Below are 20,393 nucleotides of genomic sequence, written 5' to 3' on the forward strand. Positions count from 1 at the left end.
ATATACCGTCTCCCTGAAAATAAGACCTCCCTGGATAATAAGCCCCATCGGGCTTTTGAGAGCATGCACTAAAATAAGCCCTCCCCCCAAAATAAGCCCTCCATGAAAATATTGCAACACAGCAGCAGCCATGAGGTGACCACGCTCACCGCCTCCTACACCTCAAAAATAATAAGACCTCCCCGAAAATAAAGCCAAGCACTTATTTCAGGGGTCAAAAGAAAATAAGTCCCTGTCTTATTTTCGGGAAAACACAGGTATCTGCACTGTCAACAAATGCCACCCAATATCTCTATTTTATGATGTGCTCTCTCCTCGCAGTTCCAATGTTGGCAAAGCAGGGGAAATCAAAGCATATTTTTGCTCACCGCTCAAGGTTGCCCAAGGACGAGTAGAGATAAAGGTTGTTTACTTTCCAACAGCTGATAGCATGATAAACCTTTTAATAAATGATTATTGCTACTCCAATGGCAGTTTGCACAGGCATGCAAAGAAATAACTGTGTGTCCAGGAAGTCAAATAAGGTTGCAAACCAAGCTGGATTTTTTTAACCAAAAAAAAATGTTGTTTCATTCCCTGCTTTGAAATTAAAAAAAATATGGAGGAGACAAGAAAGAGGAGAGAGGCAACATAGAACTAAGGAGAAATTTCCTGAGAGTGAGAACAATTAACCAGTGGAACAACTCGCCTCCAGAAGTTGTGACACTGGAGGTTTTAAAGAAGAGACGGGACCACCATTTGTCTGGAATGTTATAGGGTCTCCTGCCTGAGCAGGGGGTTGGACTAAAAGACCTCCAAGGTCCCTTTCCGACTGTTATTCTATGCTGTGCTGTGCTATGCAATAATACAATAGCAGAGTTGGAAGGGACCTTGGAGGTCTTCTAGTCCAGCCCCCTGCGTAGGCAGGAAACCCCATACCGTTTCAGACAAATGGCTATCTAACATCTTCTTAAAGACTTGCAGTGTTGAGGCATTCACAACTTCTGGAAGGAAGCTGTTCCACTGATTAATTGTTCTCACTGTCAGGAAATTTCTCCTCAGTTCTAAGTTGCTTCTCTCCTTGATTAGTTTCCACCCATTGCTTCTTGTTCTACCCTCAGGTGCTTTGGAGAATAGCTTGACTCCCTCTTCTTGTTGGCAACCCCTGAGATATTGGAAGACTGCTATCATGTCTCCCCTAGTCCTTCTTTTCATTAAACTAGACATACCCAGTTCCTGCAACCGTTCTTCATATGTTTTAGCCTCCAGTCCCCTAATCCTCTTTGTTGCTCTTCTCTGCACTCTTTCTAGAGTCTCATCGATCTTTTCTACATCGTTTTCTTGGAATGCGGCAACCAAAACTGAATGCCGTATTCCAAGTGTGGCCTTACCAAGGCCTTATAAAGTGGTATTAACCCTTCACGTGATCTTGATTCTATCCCTCTGTTGATGCAGCCTAGAACTGTGTTGGCTTTTTTGGCAGCTGCTGCACACAGCTGGCTCATATTTAAATGCTATGCTATGCTATGCTACTCATTAAGAGCCCTGAAAAGTTGGGATAGGCTCGGAAGCAGAAACAGGACCGCCACGAATGTGAGGCTGGGAGCTCCCTGTCCTCAATGCCTCCGGTCCTGCTATGCCTTTGGCTTCAAAATAAAATAAAAAAAGAGAGAGAAAGGAGACTCCGGCCCTTTCATCAAGATGCAGAGCATGATTTCCTTGTCTCTGCAAACTCGGCAACAGGCAAACATCCCTCCTTAAGGACAAAAAGTCTTTGGGGTAATTCCCCCCTCCTCCATTTCTCGCTCTCCACAGAATCCTATTAAACACACCGTAGTTTTAGCACACAATACAGGAAGTCCTCGACTTACGATCAAAAGTGAGCGCAAAATTTCCATCGTTAAGCAAAACCTTGGTTAAGTTCTTCTCCCCCTTTTTTTACCATCTTATTGGCCACCGTCGTGCGAGCTCAACATCGGCTACCGTGGTGGAAATGCAGTATATGAGGCTAATTCTGCCCACCGCCAGTCAGCAGTTCGATCCCGACTGTCTCAAGGTTGACTCAGCTTTCCGTCCTTCCGAGGTCGGTAAAATGAGGACCCAGATTGTTGGGGGCAAGAGGCTGGCTCTGTAAACTGCTTAGAGAGGCCACTGTAGCGCAGATTATAAGTCTAGGTGTGGAAGGAAGGGAGGGAGGGAGGGAGGGAGAGAGGGAAGGAGGAAGGGAGGGAGGGAGGGTAAAATGAGGACCCAGATTGATGGGGGGGAAATGCTGACTTTGTAAACTGCTTAGAGATGCCACTCTAGCGCAGATTATAAGTCTAGGTGTGGAAGGGAGGGAGGGAGGGAGGGAGGGAAGGAGGAAGGGAGGGGAAGGGAGATATTCGATCCTGACTGGCTCAAGGTTGACTCAGCCTTCCATCCTTCCGAGGTCGGTAAAATGAAGACCCAGATTGTTGGGGGCAAAATACTGACTCTGTAAACCGCTTAGAGAAGGCTGTAAAGCATTGTAAAAAGGTATATGTCTAGGTGCAAGAAGGAAGGAAGGAAGGAAGGAAGGAAGGAAGGAAGGAAGGAAGGAAGGAGGGAGGGAGGGAGGGAGGGAGGGAGGGGGGGAGGGAGGGAGGGAGGGAGGGAAGGAAGGAAGGAAGGAAGGAAGGAAGGAAACCATGGTGGTGCACTAGTTAGAATACAGAATTGCTGACAAACTCTGCCAAATGCCAGGAGTTCGATCCTAACCTTATCAAGGTTGACTCAGCCTTCCGACCTTCCGAGGTCGGTAAAATGAGGACCCAGATTGTCGGGGAGTAACACACTGACTCTGTAAGCCGCTTAGAGAGGGCTGTAAAGCACTGTGAAGCTGTATATAAGTCTAGGTGCTAGAAGGAAGGAAGCTACGGTGGCACGCTCGTTAGAATGGAATATTGCAGACAAACTCCACCTACTGCCAAGAGTTCGATCCTGACTGGCTGAGGGTTGACTCAGCCTTCCATCCTTCCGAGGTGGGTACAATGAGGACCCAAACTGTTGTGTGCAAGAGGATGACTTTGTAAACTGCTTAGAGAGGGCCTTAAAGCACCGGGAAGCAATATATAAGCACTGTTGCTACTCCAATGGTGCTACTGGGTCTTGGTATCTTGAGGCATCTGTTCTCATTCAGTGGCTCCCTGTTACATAAGCTTTTCTCCTACCCTTTCTCTGCTCAATAACTCAATTTTGTGTGTGTTTGTGTGTGTGTGTGAGAGAGAGAGAGAGAGAAAGCAGAACTTGGTTGTTCTGCTCTCTTTAACGCTGCATCCAACTCGAGGGGGCAGCCAGCCGGTTCCCCCACCCCACCCCCAAATGCATTCCACAAAGTTGTGCTACATGAAGCTTTCTGCAGCAGCTAAACTGCGACGTCAAAGCCTTTTTTTAAAAACAAAAAAACTAACACACCAAACTTTTAAAAGATTTTTCTCGAGAACAGCACTGCCTGTCCTGAGCCAACTGGGCATTTTCCCAGGGTCGAAATGGAACAGACTGTGTCATGAAAGGGGGAGAGGGAGAAGTGTGTGCTGTGTGTGTGTGTCTGTGTGTGTCTGTCGTCTGTCTGTCTGTCTGTGTTTTATCTGGACAATTTGCCCCCTCTCCCCCTTTCCTTCAAATGGCTCCCAATTCTTACTGAGCTATTCTAAAGAACTAAACGGTGCAGCGATTTACAACTGGAAATTTCCATGCACTGCTTTTCAATCTGCAAGGCTGCATAAATTAGCCCGCAATCTTTGGGACTTGGGGATAAAAACACGGAAGCCACATCTCCACGAAAAGGGAAAAGCGGAAGGAGAGAGAGACTTTTCTTTCCTAGCTGCTTCCAACTGCAATCAAACCCGAAGGCAGAGACTGCAAAAGCAGGGCTGAAAAAGTATGCCCCCCCCCCGCCGCCTTTAGGGACTTCAACTCCCAGAATTCCTCAGGCCAGCCATTCTGGAAGTGGAAGTGTAGGAAGTTAGCACCCGCCCCTCTCCTAGGAAAATGAGATATTTTAGGAGTTATTAAAAGGGCAGAATATTTCCCACTAAAAGCGGGGCAGAAACTCACACACACACACCTTTGTCAATGGGCCATTAAGGCCTGGGCCAGTCTACTCTACATAACAAATATCTACCTCCTTCAGGCAAAGCTATAGGAGGAATTGCCCAAAGAAGCTTTCATTACATCATCACCCAGCAAGAGTCAACCAAGCTTGGGACTCAGGACAGCCTAGAGGGTTGCCCCTGCATGGCCCAGGACCTCAAACCATGTGGGTCCTGCCCACCACCATTAAACCATCTTTCCAAGCAGCCTCCATGTTTCCAGTGTCTTTTTTTCCCCCACTTGGAACTCAACCCAAAATGGACATTTCTTCCACCGGAAGTCTACAGGTTTTTAATTTGCCCAGTTTGTAGAAGTAGATTGAGCCTCCTGAATGCAAGCAAGGCAGCTCTTTTGATTTCCTGGCTCCTACATAACCAGCAGGCGTGACGTGGAATCGATCGTCATTTCCTGATTTAAATAATAATAATAATAAAGATTTCCCAGGCCCCACTGATGGCTTTTCTGAGTGAGAGTAAAAAATAAAAAACAAAAACTCAGCCAGCTAGGAAAACTTTGTGGTTGTCCTCTGTAGGAAGGTAGCCCCCCACCCCTCTCCTAGAAAAATGGAATATTCTAGGAAATATTAAAAAGGCAGAATATTATATTTTCCCTGGATGAGAAATGGAGAAACATGTTTTTAGGCAGGAAACAGACTCACTCTTAATAGCCCCTCCTCAATAGTCCACAGCAGATATCCGCAATCAAGAGATAAAGAGATAGCTACTGTTTACTCTTTACTGTTTATTAAATTTATAGGCTGCCCAATCCCGGAGGACTCCGGGCGGCTTACAGAAACAAAAATTAAGAAAGATTAAAAACAAATAAAACACAACAAATTTAAAAGAGACACAACATGCACCCAATCTAAGCGGGGCTGGACCTCAATCCAGAGGTCAACAGCCCCAGGCCTGCCGGAATAGCCAGGTTTTGAAAGCTTTTCAGAAGGCCATGAGAGTGGGTAGGGTCCGGATCTCTGGGGGTAGCTCATTCCATAGGGCTGGAGCGGCAACAGAGAAGGCCCTACTCCTAGGTGTTGCTAGTCGGCATTGTCCAGCTGATGGCACCTGGAGAAGGCCCATCCTGTGCAATCTTATCGGTCTTAGGGTCTATTCATAGGCAAATGCCCTCACTCAAGACCCAACAAAAGTAGGATCCGCCCTCTATCCATCTCACCACATGGAACCTGGGAAGATTACATCACCCGGCAAGAGTCAACCAAGCCTGGGACTCAGGGCAGACTACAGAGTTGCCCCTGCACGGCCCCAGGGGAGCCTGACAACCAATCAGAATGCAAGCTCAGATTCAAAAGCCCAGAGAGGGTATGAAACCCAGGCACTCTCAGCATCTCTGCCCCCTTTTTTTATTTCATCTTTTTTTTTAATTACATCTTCAAGCCAGGTGGTCCTACCCACCATTAAAACCATCTTTCCCAACAGCCACCATGTTTCCAAGTGTCTTTCTCCCAGGGGTGGGTTTCTCACCCCGTTCCAACCGGTTCGGTTGGAACGGGGCCGGCGGCGTCCTCGTGCACGCGCGCAGTGCACGCATGCGTACTAGCGTCTGTGCGATGCTCCAGCTGCTCCTGGAGGATCACGCAGGCGCTGTATGCATCCTGCGCATGCGTGGAAGCGTAGAACTCGTCAAAACCGGGTAAGGAGTGCGGGCGGGTGGGTGGGCCCTTCGCCGTTCCCGGTAGTTACTTACTTCCGAGTTCGCCGACCAACCGGTTCGCGGGGACCGCCGCAAACCGCCTGAAACCCATCCCTGCTTTCTCCCCGCTTGGATCTGAACCCAGATGGACATTTCTTCCAATAGCTCTAACAGAAAACAGGGCAAAGTTTGATGAGAGAACTCCAAGTATGATAAGGACCCCTGTTTTGCTTTTGGGGGTGGGGGTGGGGGTGTTGTGTGTGTGTGTTTTGTTTCTAAAAGGCACCTGGAGAAAAAGCCCAGGGAAAGAAAACCTATACGAAGGGCAGAGATTGGTCCTGTTGATTTACTCTGTTGAAACCCACTGAAGGTCACAGAGATAAGGTTAGAAAGTTTGCAAGTCAGAAAGTTAGAATTTCATGATGGACGTTTAAACAATTACAGTCAAATAAAAATGGAGGTATAAGGGTAACATGTATAAATATCGGAGTTAAAATACTATGGCAGGAGATATAAGATCGTTTTGTTATTGGAAAGATACAGGTTGATAGATGGAAGAATCTAACTTAAAACTAGTTAAGCTTAGTGAAATGTAGTAACAATAGATATAGTGAAATAAATAATTGATAATGATAATAATGTATACAATGTGTAGTGTTATGATAAGTAATAATTGGATATGAATATTGAATGGTACCCATGAAAGGAAGATTAGAAATCCTTTTGGATTATATACAAAAGTTAATAAAAAAGAATTGAGTTAGATACAGTTAAGTTTTGATTATTAGGGGTAAAATGTTAGAGAGCCAGGTGGCGCAGTGGTTAAATGCAGCACTGCAGGCTACTGCTAGATCAGTAGGTCAGCGGTTCAAATCTCACCGGCTCAGGGTTGACTCAGCCTTCCATCCTTCCGAGGTGGGTAAAATGAGGACCCAGATTGTTGGGGGCAATATGCTGACTCTCTGTAAACCGCTTAGAGAGGCCTGAAAGGTATATAAGGTATATAAGTCTACTACTGCTATTGCTGCTGCTGCTGCTGCTGCTGCTGCTGCTGCTATGATTCAGGATATAGTCAAATAAAGGAAGGATAATGATGACAACCTATTATGTATGTATGTATGTATGTATGTATGTATGTGTGTGTGTGTGTGTGTGTATGTATATTTATATATTTATATATATATATATATATACATATATACATATATACATATATACATATATACATATATACATATATACAAGTACAAATACAACACACATATATATATACAAACACAACACATATACATATATATACATACACATACATACACATACACACACACACACACACACATACACACACACAGAAACTAGATGAAAATTGCCAACAGTGATTTGGAAAGGAGGATTTAAAAAATCTGTTATTAAATATTATGGATGTTTAGCTAGAATAGGACATAAGGACTCAGTGCTATTGGAGGATTTTAGAAATAGTAAATGAAATGCCAGTATGTGGTTATGTATTAAATTTCGGTATATTTTATGATGAAGGACGTTTAAACAATTACAGTCAAATAAAAATGGAGGTATAAGGGTAACATGTATAAATATCGGAGTTAAAATACTATGGCAGGAGATATAAGATTGTTTTGTTATTGGAAAGATACAGGTTGATAGATGGAAGAATCTAACTTAAAACTAGTTAAGCTTAGTGAAATGTAGTAACAATAGATGTAGTGAAATAAATAATTGATAATGATAATAATGTATACAATGTGTAGTGTTATGATATGAATCATAATTGGATATGAATATTGAATGGTACCCATGAAAGGAAGATTAGAAATCCTTTTGGATTATATACAAAGGTTAATAAAAAAGAATTGAGTTAGATACAGTTAAGTTTTGATTATTAGGGGTAAAAATGTTATGATTCAGGATATAGTCAAATAAAGGAAGGATAATGATGACAACCTATTATGTATATATGTATGTATGTATGTGTGTGTGTGTATGTATATTTATATATTTATATATATACACATATACACATATACGCATATATATACATATATACATATATACATATATACATATATACATATATACATATATACATATATACATATACACATATACACATATACACACCCACACACGGAAACTAGATGAAAATTGCCAACAGCGATTTGGAAAGGAGGATTAGAAAAGTCTGTTATTAAATATTATGGATGTTTAGCTAGAATAGGACATAAGGATTCAGTGTTATTGGAGGATTTTAGAAATAGTAAATGAAATGCCAGTATGTGGTTATGTATTAAATTTCGGTATATTTTATGATGAAGGACGTTTAAATAATTATAGTCAATTAAAAATGGAGGTATAAGGGTAACATGTATAAATATCTGAGTTAAAATACTTAAGTTAATATGAATTATGCTTGATGACTGTGGAAGAGATGCACGAAAACCTTTTGTAACCAACTGATACACTTTCTACAGTATGTAAAAGAAGGAAGATTTTATGTGTTGTGTTTGTTTTGAAAATAATAAAAAAAGATTCTAAATAAAAAAAGAAAGTTAGAAACCTGGTTTTTAAGTGAGTCAGGCTTCCTCGTTGACTTTGCTTGTCAAAAGATGATCACATGACCCTGGGAAACAGCCACAGTCCTAAGTACGAACCGGTTGCCAAGCATCTGAATTTTGATCACGTGATCATGGGGATGCTAGAAAGGCCGTAGCTTTGAAAAACCCATTGTCATTTTTTTTCAGTGCTGTCGTAACTTTGAATGATCGTTAAATGGACGGTTGTAAGTCTAGTACTACTTGCATTTACAACGTTTGCAGCCTCCTAGAATTGGGCAATGGCCGTTTGCTACTGTGGCAGCGCCCTGGTTACAATGCAGCATTGCAAGCTAATTCTGCTCACTGCCAGCAGTTCAATCCTGACTGGCTCAAGGTTGACTCACGTATTCCATCCTTTTGAGGTTGGTCAAATGAGGACTCAAATTGTTGGAAAGAAGGAAGGAAGGAAGGAAGGAAGGAAGGAAGGAAGGAAGGAAGGAAGGAAGGAAGGAACAAAGGAACCATGGAAGGAAGGATGGATGGAACGAAGAATGAAAGGAAGGAAGGAAGAAGGAAGGATAGAGGGAAGGAAGGAAGGAGCCGTGATGGTGCAGTGGTTAAAATGCAGTATTGCAGGCTAACTCAGCCCACTGCCAAGGGTTCAATCCTGACCGGCTCAAGGTTGACTCAGCCTTCCATCCTTCCGAGGTCGGTAAAAGGAGGAGCCAGATTGTTGGGGGCAAGAGGCTGGCTCTGGAAACTGCTTAGAGAGGTCTGTAAAGCATCATGAAGTGGTATATAAGCCTAAATGCTATTGCAAAGGGAGGGAGGGAGGGAGGGATTAGGGAAGGAAGGAACCATGGTAGTGCAGTGGTTAGGGTGCAGCATTTCAGGCTAACTCTGCCAACTGCCAGGGGTTCAATTCTAACCAGCTCAAGATTGACGCAGCCTTCCATCTTTCTGGGGTCGGTAAAACAAGGACCCAGATTGTTGGGGGTCCCCCACTTAGAGGGGGCTATAAAGCACTATAAGCGGTATATAAGTGGTGTTGCTGTTGCTACTTTCCCAGCCAGGTTCTCACAAGGGGGTAGAGCCAGATTCACATGCCTGAATAACCATTGTCTTGCAGCTGCCCATTGTTCAGGCTAATTATCATCATCCTCATCATGAAATGCTCTACAGACAGTTTCTTAAACCACAGACCGGTTCCTGAAGCGATGCCAACCCCCTAATTGTAGGAACTCATGCTGATTTGTGCTGGAATAGACGTTACCTAAAGCTCGACTTTTCCACTATGCCCCTGAAATAAACAAGCTTGAAACCCAGCTGTACATTCTGCAGAATAACAAGAGTTGGAAGAGGCCTCGGAGGTCCTCTAGTCCAACCCCCTGTTCAAGCAGGAGATCTTATACAGGTAGATCCCCAACTGATCACAATTGAGGCCAAAATTTCTGCTGACAAGCAAGGCAGTTGTGAAGTGACTTTTGCCCCGTTTTACGACCCTTCTCAGCCACCGTTGTTAAGAGAATCACTGCAATTGATAAGTTAGACACCCGGTTGTAAAGTGAATCTGGCTTCCCCGTTGATTTTGCTTGTCGAAAGGTGGCAAAAAGGGATTGCGTGACCCCGGGACACAGCAACCATCATAGGTATGAACCAGTTGCCAAGCATCTGAATTTTGATCACGTGATCGTGGGGACGTGCAATGGTCGTAAGTGTGAAAAACGGTCATAGCTCACTTTTTTCAACGGTGTTCTGACTTTGAACGGCCATTAAATGAACTATTGTAAACCAAGAGACCTATGACCATTTTTCACCCTTACGACCGTTGCAGCATCCCCAGGGTCGCGGGATTTACATTTGGATGCTTGACTCGCATTTATGACGATGGCAGTGTGTCCCGGCGACCTTCTGACAGGCAACGTCTGTGGGGAAATTAGATTCGCTTAACAACTGTCTTACTAATTTAACAACTCATTTAACGTCCATCCACTGAGCAACTGCGGCAAGAAAAGTTGTAAAATGGGACAAAACTCGCTTAACCAATTTCATAACTTTGAAATATATATTTTGGGCTCAATTGCGGTCGTATGTTGAGGACGACCTATAAAGCAGTTATCTGATAGCTCAATCTCATCTTATCTTTGTGAAACTAGTTGATAACCCAGCATTGTCCAGTTATATATAGATGTCGAAGCGTTTGACAGGTAGCTACTGAGAGTTGCCTTTCTTCGGCTACTCCCATGCCCATCATCCCTGCCCTCTCACTACCCCCTCTCATGCGCTCCTCTTTCCCGTCTTGCCTACGATCCTGGCACTTTGCCCCAAATCCATCAGGCACTTCCTTATTGATCCACTGGAAGGTGAACGTCACGGCTGGCTTTCTAGAGGAAGCTGGGAAGGAACTGACTTCACAAACAATTGCCGCTCTAGGACACTGCACTCGGTCTCCTTAACGGCCAAGGCTCTCCCTTCTCCCTCCTATGACATCACAAACAATTGCCGCTCTAGGATGCTGCACTCGGTCTCCTTAATGGGCCAAGCATTCCAGAGTTATGCTGGAAAACACACACACAGACACACACACACACACTCCCCCAGTATTTGTTTCCAGAGGTTAAATCTTCTGTGTAATAAGTTTGGTTGAAATTGCTGGAGGCGCTCCAGAATTATGCTGGAACATATATACATACATACATATATATGTATTGTGTCACAACCCCTTGTATGCCCAAATATGGGAGGGAGCATACTGCTTCCCTTTTTCTGTCTTTCGCCTCACCCTAGGAGCCAACCAGGCAGAAAGCCATTTTGTTTTATGTTGCCTTTATTACATTTGTGTTGCATTTGTGCTGATAAATAAATAAAGGGAGAGTAGTATAGATCTATTTCAAGCTATTTAGCTCTCATCAATCGAATCCCAGTAAGGGAATGGCTAGCTGATGAGAGCTAAATAGCTTGAAATAGATCTATACTAGTCTCCCTTTATTTATTTATCAGCACAAATGCAACACATACATACATACATACATACGTATATTTATTCATATACATAAACATATTTATATATTTATAAAGAAGAAGGAGGAGGAGGAGGAGGAGGAGGAGGAGAAGAAGAAGAAGAAGAAGAAGAGAAGGAGGAGAAGGAGAAGGAGGAGGAGGAGGAGAAGGAGAAGGAGGAGAAGAAGGAGGAGAAGAAGGAGGAGAAGAAGGAGGAGAAGAAGGAGAAGAAGGAGGAGGAGGAGGAGGAGAAGGAGAAGGAGGAGAAGAAGGAGGAGAAGAAGGAGAAGAGGAGGAGGAGGAGAAGGAGGAGGAGAAGAAGAAGAAAAGGAGGAAGAGGAGGAGGAAGAAGGAGAAGAAGAAGAAGAAGAAGAAGAGGAAGGAGAAGGATTAGGAGAAGAAGAAGAACTAGAAGAAGAAGGAAGAGGAGGAGGAGGAGGAGGAGAAGGAGGAGGAGAAGAAGGAGGAGGAGGAGGAGGAGGAGGAGGAGGAGGAGAAGAAGAAGAAGAAGAAGAAGAAGAAGAAGAAGAAGAAGAAGAAGAAGAAGATGATGATGATGAAAGCAGAATTTAGTGGCATATAACCAAAATAAGTTCATGAAAGTACACAACTTTCTTTGTCAACAACATAGCACAATGCTATCCTTAAGGTCTAAGAAAGAGGGTGAAGTTACAACAGGAAACCCGCCCAGAAGACTGCAAAAACAGAAACAACATTAAACAAGTCCACCACCAACATCTGTTCCATTATGTTTGGATCCGACACTCAAAACACACCCTTTTTCCTAAAGTCTTTGCATACTTTTCTCATATTCACATTTTGTCAATTTGTCAAGGGACGTCCCCCAATGCCGTCTGGAAGCCACGTTCCCCAATTTTTCTCCTTTTTAAGCCAAGAGGGAGAAATCAAAAAATAAGAATAAAAATAAAAATCCAAGCTTCAGAAGGAAAAAAAATAATAATTCTAGGGAAGACTCGGGACTGAGGCTTTATTGTTCTTTTTAAAAAGAAAATAAGGGGGGAATAAAGAGATCCGATCTCATTACAACGAAAGGCGCTTTTTGGCACACAAAAACGGCACCAGTGATGGTATTCAGCCGGTTCGAACCGGTTCTCACAAACCAGTAGGGCCCACCTGTACATGCGTGCAAACCGCATGTGCTCACATTTTCAGTGCGCGGCGAAACCGGTGGTAAAATTTACGTGAAACCCATCTCTGAACGGCACATACAAGATCAAAAAATATCAAGCCGCATGTTAACAGCAGATTAGCCACTCTGGCCGTGTTTACAAATTTGGACAACTCAAAGAAAAGGGGATGTCATTGTTCAGCCAGCTCTCGTGTCGTGCAATCTCACACACACACACACACACACACACGAACGAGAAGTTTGCCAAGGGACAAAACAATGTCGGTTACACAAGAGATGAATTCAAATAAATCTTTGCGGTCCTAACAAGAAACAGCAGCTGGAATGGATCTGGCGTTTGGGGCCCATGGATTCAATTCCAGATATCCACACACAGCGAAGGCACCGATGCCAAAAATCCCTCAGACTGCAGATTACGCAACACCCTGCTGTCCGATGCATTTCGGCGCACCCGAGTAAAGCCTGCTCAATGTAAACGACTCTAAAGAATAGCCATAGCACTTTAGACTTATATGCCGCTGCGCAGTGCTTTACGGCCCTCTCTAAGCGGTTTACAGAGTCAGCCTATTTGCCCCCCCCAACAACCTGAGTCCTCATTTTACCGACCTCAGAAGGATGGAAGGCCGAGTCAACCTGGAGCCGGTCAGGATTGAACTCCTGGCAGGGGACTGAATTAGCCTGCAATACTGCATTCTAACCACTGAAGCGGGCTGAAAAACAACCCAATGCGAAAACTGGAACTTCCGGTCTGCTCGTAGGGCCATCAGTCGCCCTCCGGAGCGCCTCCGGGGAGGAGGAGAGACCCTTTTTGCCCTCCCCAGGCTCATAGAAAGCCTCTGGGTCGCCAAAAGTGGGAGGGGAGCAGATGTCGCGCACACATGCTTGTGCAGGGGGGGAGGTGTCTCACACACATTCATATGGTCGCGCACAGAGTATTATGGGTGTGGCACACCAGTGTACGATCCCTCCCCCCCCCCGAGCTCCCCCTGCTTTTGGCACACGAGCCAAAAAAGGTTCGCCATCACTGATATAAGGTCTCCTAACAGTTGGACTAGAAGACCTCCAAGGTCCCTTCCAACTCTGTTATTAATACCTCTGTTATTCTGTTTTTCCAGAGTTTTCGCTTCAGCCTTGAATTGCATAGCAAGATATGGGGCAGAAGGCAGGTTAATAAAACCGTCTGCTCGCCTCCCCATTCTTGCTGAATCATTCCCCCACCCTTCTTTTCAAAGTAGTTATGGGGAGAAGACCTCCCAGCTCCTGGGCGTTGATCCTAAAGACAAAGTGGGAAAAGCTTCATTGGTTTCCAGTGAAACAAATTCCAACTTTGGCTTCTCACCAGAAGGGGCTTCACTGGAAGGATGAAAAGCCGCAGTGTTAGCCCAAAGAATGAAAGGAACTTCGCCGGCCCAACCAACTTTCTAATTTTTTTCCCCCCTGTCTCTCTTTATCAGTATATATAAAAGGCAAATACCACTCACTCATCACAAAATCTCCAGAACCGTAAAGCCTACAAACTTCAAATTTGGCAGGTATGTTCCTCTTGGCTTCTTGGTGCTTGCTAAGAAAGGGTTTCCCAAAATGACCATCAAATCATTAGTATTTCTTATACAGTAATTAACACACTGTGATGCTAAGGAGTTCTACTCCCCCTCCCCACCTGAAAAGAACTCTGTTCCAACTGCCAGGTGTCTTATATTAACACGCTCTGATGCTAAGGAGTTGAACATTCTACTCCCCCTCCCCACCTGAAAAGAACTCTGTTCCAACTGCCAGGTGTCTTATCTTAACACGCTCTGATGCTAAGGAGTTGAACATTCTACTCCTTCTCCCCACCAGAAAAGAACTCTGTTCCAACTGCCAGTTGCCTCACATTCCGTTACCTCAGTTCAAACTGGCAGACGTTCCACTCCTTCACTCAGGAGCGGTCTGAGGCTCCTTACAGTACTAAACATCGGTACCTCACCAAAATATCTATGTCTTCCACCTATGGAACTGCTTCCAGACTCAAGGTGGCAGGAGCGATATTCCCTTAAGTGTTTCAATCACCGACCACCACTGAGCCAACGGATTGTGAACTGAATTTCTCCTACATAGCCCGATCACAGAGTTTCACTGCAAAGCACGGGTATCAAGCTAATTAAAGTAAAAAAAACAACTTGGGGTTTTGTTTTAAGAGGCAAAGGTTTGGCAAAAGTTTCTTCCCTGTGAATCAGACATATTAGAAGAAGAATCCTGAAAGCTGGATTAGAACACAGGCCCATCTCCCTTGGTATGGTCTCTGCCAGCGCTTCTTTTACCCACCTTGGAAGGCTGAGTTAACCTTGAACTGGTCACGATCGAACTCCTGGCAGTGGGCAGAGTTAGCTTGCAATACTGCATTCCAACCACTGCGCTGCCACAGCTCTTGATGATGGATGGATGGATGGATGGATGAGAGACAGACAGAGGCAAAAATAGCACTTATATACCGCTTTACAGTGCTTTACAGCCCTCTCTAAGCAGTTTACAGAGTTAGCGTATTGCCCCCAACAATCTGGGTCCTCATTTTACCAACCTCGGAAGGATGGAAGACTGAGCCAACCTTGAGCCGGGTGAGATTCGAACTGCCAAATTGCAGGCAGCCGACAGTCAGCAGAGGTAGCCTGCAGTACCGCACTCTAACCACTGCGTCACCGCCGCTCAATGCTGAACACCAAATCAGGCCGAGCCGAAAGTGAATACAGCTAGTCCTCGACTTACAACAGTTCATTTAGTGACCAAAGTTACAATGGCTCTGAAAAAGTGTCTCACGACCATTTTTCACACTTACGACCGTTGCAGCATCCCCATGGTCAACACAATCAAAATTCAGAGAGTAGGCCACAGGCTCGTATTTATGATGGTTGCAGTGTCCGGGCATGGAGGGGGAGGGGGGGTTATCCCCACACGGACCATAATGAAGGCTGAGGGCCAAAGAATGGAGGCCTTTGAACTCTGGTGCTGGAGAAGAAGACTCCTGCATTGAGTCCCTTGGACTGCAAGGCCATCCAACCGGTCAGTCCTAGAGGAGATCAACCCTGACTGCTCTTTAGAAGGCCAGATCCTGAAGAGGAATCTCAAAGACTTTGGCCACCTAATGAGAAGGAAGGACTCCCTGGAGAAGAGCCTCATGCTGGGAACGATTGAGGGCAAGAGAAAAAGGGGAAGGCAGAGAAGGACGTGGCTGGATGGAGTCACAGAAGCAGAAGGCATGAGCTTAAATGGACTCTGGAGGATGATAGAGGACAGGAAGGCCTGGAGCTGTGATGGCAGACCCTTGTGGGATACCTCCCACCAGCCAGCTGATTTTTGGGTCTCTGCCACACATGTGGGAGACATGCGCACATTCGTGGGGTGGGTGTTGTGTGCGCATGCAGGGGGGGAAGGGGTGAGCGCAGGGGTCCCTGTGGTCCATTTTTTGGTCCCAGGAGAATTCAGGGAGGCCTGCTAGGCCAAAAATGGCGGGACCCGTCAAAACCGCGGTCCACTAAAGCGCGCCCGATCAAAGCATGTACGTGACGTCATGAGCAGCGCGACAAATAAATTAAAAATAAATTAAATTAAAATTAAAATAAAATTAAAGCAAGCCGATTCACATAAAGGTAAGGGTTAGGTTTAGGGTTAGGTTAAGGGTTAGGTTTAGGGTTACGTTAAGCGTTAGGGTTAGGGTTAGGGTTAGGTTAAGGGTTAGGGTTAGGTTAAGGGTTAGGTTTAGGGTTAGGTTTAGGGTTACGTTAAGGGTTAGGCTTAGGGTTAGGTTTAGGGTTAGGTTTGGGGGGTTAGGGTAAGGTTTTCACGTTAATTTTAAATTTACCGCTCACAGCGTGCCGTTTTCGTCGCGCTGTGATGACGTCACGTATGCGCTTTCGTCGAGCGCGCTTTAGTCTACCGCGGATTTGTGGTGGAACCAAAAATGGCGCATGGGGGAGGGATCATGGACGCACGTGCGGGGGGGGGGAGCAGGAGGGGATTGCACGTTCATGTGCAATATATAGAACCGAGGTGGCGCAGTGGTCAGGGTGCAGTACTGCAGGTCACTTCAACTGACTGTTATCTGCAGTTCAGCGGTTCTAATCTCACCGGCTCAAGGTTGACTCAGCCTTCCATCCTTCCGAGGTGGGTGAAATGAGGACCCGGATTGTTGTTGGGGGCAATATGCTGACTCTGTAAACCGCTTAGAGAGGGCTGAAAGCCCTATGAAGCGGTATATAAGTCTAACTGCTATTGCTATTGCAGTGGGGCGGGGCACACAGGGAGGTCGCACGTGCATCACATGACGGGTGTGAGCACACACACGCTCACTGTCGCATGCACACATGAGCTTCTGGCACGTGAAGACAAAAAGGTTAGCCATCCCTGACCTGGAGAAATGTTGTCCATGGGTCGGACACGACTTTGTAATCAACAACAACAACAACAAAAAACGCCATCCAGTCCTATCCTATAGGGCTGCCAAAAAAGTCAACACAGTTCTAGGCTGCATCAACAGAGGGATAGAATCAAGATCACGTGAAGGGTTAATAACAATTTATAAGGCCTTGGTAAGGCCACACTTGGAATACGGCATCCAGTTTTGGTCTCCACGATGTAGAAAAGATGTGGAGACTCTAGAAAGAGTGCAGAGAAGAGCAACAAAGATGATTAGGGGACTGGAGGCTAAAACATATGAATAACAGTTGCTGGAACTGGGTATGTCTAGTTTGATGAAAAGAAGGACCAGGGGAGACATGATAGCAGTCTTCCAATATCTCAGGGGTTGCCACAAAGAAGAGGGAGTCAAGCTATTCTCCAAGGGACTTGAGGGCAGGACAAGAAGCAATGGGTGGAAACTAATCAGGGAGAGAAGCAACTTAGAACTGAGGAGGAATTTCCTGACAGTTAGAACAATTAATCAGTGGAACAACTTGCCTCCAGAAGTTGTGAATGCTCCAACACTGGAAGCTTTTAAGAAGACGTTGGATAGCCATTTATCTGAAGTGGTGTAGGGTTTCCTGCCTAGGCAGGGGGTTGGACTAGAAGGCCTCCAAGGTCCCTTCCAACTCTGTTATTCTATTCTATTCTAAAGGACAAGGTTGATGCTATTGTCAGGCCAGGATTGCTGAGCACCACAGACGCCTCATGACCTCACACTGTGGGAAACACTGCAATGTTTAGAAGTTGTGGCGAATTCAAAGCAGTTCCTTGCAACTAAACAAAGAGTGGGTCACAGCTGCCAACTTTGGGGAGGGGCGGGGGGGACGAAACCTCTTTCGAACAGACTGAAAAGATCTGACTGAGAATTTCTGCAGGCCGTTTTTGAAGAAGCCAAGATCAACCCATTCTTCACTCTCTTCGTGTTTGCTCTTCTCCCTCCTCAGACTGTCTCTCTTCAAAGTCATCATTTCAGCTGGTGGCCAACTGCATTGCATGTCCTTTTACCCCCCCCAAAAAATAAAGGACCCACCCACTGTTATCACAGCAAACCTCCTTCGTTTATGACTTGACTGGGATCCATTTGAAACTAATCAAAGTCAGAGGGTTGAAAAAGAAAATTTGCAAAAACAGAGGGAGGAAGGAAGAGCTTTCTGACCATTTGTGCACTGAGGGAGCTCAACCAATCTCATTGTACACATGTTGTGCACTGACAAATAAAGTATTATTATTATTATTATTATTATTATTATTATTATTTCTTCAAACCTCTACAAAGCCTCTGAAGCAGGAATCTTTTAATCCTCTGTAATTTCTCCTGTTAAGATTACAACCTTTTTAAACCCGCTGAAAGTAGAAAAAGCGCCAAGTTCCAAGTCGGATTTTACCTCCAGAGCAAAGCCAAATCCCACCATTTTTTTGCAAGGGGGGGCCTCTTTATGGGCTAACTACTCTTCCTTTACAACTGTAGTAGTCCCCCCTTGACACCCAGCTGTGAGGTTGTGTTGGGCATTTACGGGCAGAGAGAGCAAAGGCGGACTCCATTGCAAGACAGTTTAAAAAGGCTGGCTTTTTTTTTTAAGGATCCCCAGAACTTACTGGGATTTACTCCAGAGTAGATAAACTCATGTGATGAAGCTGGCTTATTTTTATTTTTTTTTAAAAATGTCACGTCTGTCACCTTTGAAAAAGGACAGAAGGGAGAAAACACGGCAATCTTCTGCATTTCGACATCAAAGCAACCAGCAATGAAAGGATGGGGAAAGGACCAGGAGCCGGTTTTATAAGGTGTCATCAATTCACACCCATTGCCCCCCCCCCAAATCATCCAACGTGTCATTTTCTCTCTCCTCCCTTCCCCCCCTCCCATATTCCCACCTGGCAACACCAATTGATACCGCCACCCGTTCTTCCAGCAGGCCCTGAGACTCCCACCCCAACATCTGGAAGGGGAAAAGAAAGAGGGAGGGGAGCTGAGAAGAAATGCGTTTTCTGCAGCCGTCCCTTTTCTGCAGGGTATGCATTTGGAAGGAAGGGAGAAGGGAGGGAGGGAGGGAGAGAGGATAGTAGCAAGGAAGACAGAGAAGAAGGAAGGAAGGAGAGAAATGGAGGAGGGAGGAGGAAAGGAAGGAGAGGAAAGGAAAGGGAGAGGAAAGGAGGATGAGAGGATAGTAGCAAGGAAGACAGAGAGAGAGGGAGGAAGGAAAGAGGAAGGAAGGAGAGGAAGGGAGGGAGAGTAGTAGCAAGGAAGGAAGACAGGGAGGAAGGAAGGACGGATGGAAAGAAAGGAAGGGAGAAGAAGGGAGGGAGGGAGGGAGGGAGGGAGGGAAGGAGGGAGGAAGGAAGGAAGGAAGGAAGGGCAATCTATCCTTGGATAAACTCCCAAGCTAAGTAGCTCAGAAAGGGGCATTGCTCTCACATCCAAGAAAGGGGAGACCAATCCCGAATATCCCTACCAATTTTCAAACTTCGGGGTGATGCTGCATCTCCTCTCTTCCCCCCCCTAAAAAAAAACCCACAGGAGACAAAGCGTCCACTGTTGCACAGAAGGTTAGGTTTCACAAGCTCAAGACAGCCCAAGCTGATTTTTAAATTTTAAAACACCCCAGAAAGGAGAGCCGGGAAAGACACAGCAGCCCCCAATAAAGATGATAGATAGATAGATAGATAGATAGATAGATAGATAGATAGATAGATAGATAGATAGATAGATAGATAGATAGGAAAGAGAAAAAGATAGGAGAAAGATTGAAAAAGAAAGAGAAAGATATAGAAAGATGGAAATAGAAAGAAAGATATATATAGAGGATATAGATGATGTAGCTATAGAGACAGATAAAACAGACATGCAGGCAGATAGACAGACAAATAAATAGATATAGAAAGAAAGAAAAAATAGAAAGAGAAAGGATAGAAAGAGAAAAAGATAGAAAGAGAAAGGAAGAGAAAAAGAAAGAGTAAAAGAGATAGAGATTAGATAGATATAACCCACCCATGCATTTATATATCTATATATCTATAGAAAGCAAGCGACGGGACTCACCTGGTTGGGGACTGTCGCTCCCTCTGCCCCCTTTGCCAAAGAATAGAAAACGGAGGAAAATCCAGCTTTGAAAGCAAAGTCACTGGGACATTTGGGGGGGGGGAGGGGGCCAAGCTTGCAAGCAGCAGCAGCTTCCTTTAAGGCTGCCAAACTCTGGATTCGGGATTGGGGCTTTTTTTTTCTCCTTTTTTTTAAATTGGTCTCTGCCCCCACCCCCCTTTCTTTTACCCCTCCCCGCCAACCCACCCACTCCCGCCCCCTTTCGCTGGGGAGAGTTAGCGGCTGTGCCCTCCCTGCCCTGGCTGGGTTTATACGGCACAATGAATTGCAGCGCAGGAGGAGGAGCGCTCCGCCCTTTCGCCCGCTTTGCCATTACATCATCCTTCTGAAGGTTCCGAGCGGGGAGGGGGGGAACTGGCTCGGGGAGGGGGGGCTTTTCATTGGCTGCCTTTTGGGCGGGCGCGTCTTCGCCGCGTGG

At 45.2% G+C, this 20,393-nt stretch overlaps 1 protein-coding gene across 1 annotated transcript in view; it reads right to left on the minus strand.

Moving 5' to 3' along the window:
• The window catches only part of LOC116510160 (ras-related protein Rab-30), a 48,162-nt gene extending 28,060 nt beyond the window's left edge, over positions 1-20,102 (minus strand). The window contains exon 1 of the mRNA XM_032219606.1: positions 19,916-20,102. The gene's annotated coding sequence lies outside the window, so the exon portion shown is untranslated. The remainder of the gene's footprint in view (positions 1-19,915) is intronic.
• Positions 20,103-20,393: the final 291 nt, after the last annotated feature.

Source organism: Thamnophis elegans, chromosome 6 (assembly GCF_009769535.1).
Source record: "Thamnophis elegans isolate rThaEle1 chromosome 6, rThaEle1.pri, whole genome shotgun sequence".
NCBI classification, from domain to species: Eukaryota; Metazoa; Chordata; class Lepidosauria; order Squamata; family Colubridae; genus Thamnophis; species Thamnophis elegans.